The following is a 702-nucleotide window of genomic DNA, read 5'->3' as shown; positions in this document are numbered from 1 at the left end:
GGCAGAGCCCCCCATGCAGTGCAGGGCAGCAAGGATCATCCCCCACCTGGCAGCAGCCAGTGACTCTGGGCTTTTTTTTTTCAAAGAGCTGGGAGCTGGGGCTGAACGGGGCAGCCATGGGTGGGGCTGGGACAGCAGGCAGGGGTTGTGGGGTGCTCAGGGGGGCTGAGGGAGAAGGCAGGAGATAGGGCCTGGCAGAGGCCCCCCCATGGTCCCTTCTCCTCCCTCCTCCGGCCCCCCTGCCCCCCACTTAGCAACACAGAGTTCGGGTCCAGCTCCCTGCTGCAGCCAGCAGGGACTGCCCAAATCTCCAAAGCTCTCCGAATCTTTACGAAATCGATTTAGAGAGCTTCAAATTGATTCAGAACTTTTTAATTGGTCTCCTGATTTGATTCAGAGATTCGGCCACCGAATCAGGCTGAATCTCCTCCAAATCAAATCAGCACCTGAAGCTTCACACAGCCCTACGTATTATAACTTTAACATTTCTTAACATTCCACCAATTCATTATGCTCAAAGTGCAACTTCATCCTCAGTTTCGCAAGCCTCTACACTCATAGCTGTGTAGTTGTGAGGCATTTCAGGCCTAGCCATTTTGCCCTCTTCTTCCCACACTTCCCCAATGCTGCATGCTGTTCCCTCCTTCTCTCTGTCTTTGTCTTCAGATCTCTGCTATCCAAACCAACACTTGTGCTGAAGGA

The sequence above is a fragment of the Alligator sinensis genome, unplaced genomic scaffold (genome assembly GCF_000455745.1).
Source record: "Alligator sinensis unplaced genomic scaffold, ASM45574v1 scaffold381_1, whole genome shotgun sequence".
Taxonomy (NCBI): Eukaryota; Metazoa; Chordata; order Crocodylia; family Alligatoridae; genus Alligator; species Alligator sinensis.
This window is presented reverse-complemented; position numbering follows the sequence as displayed.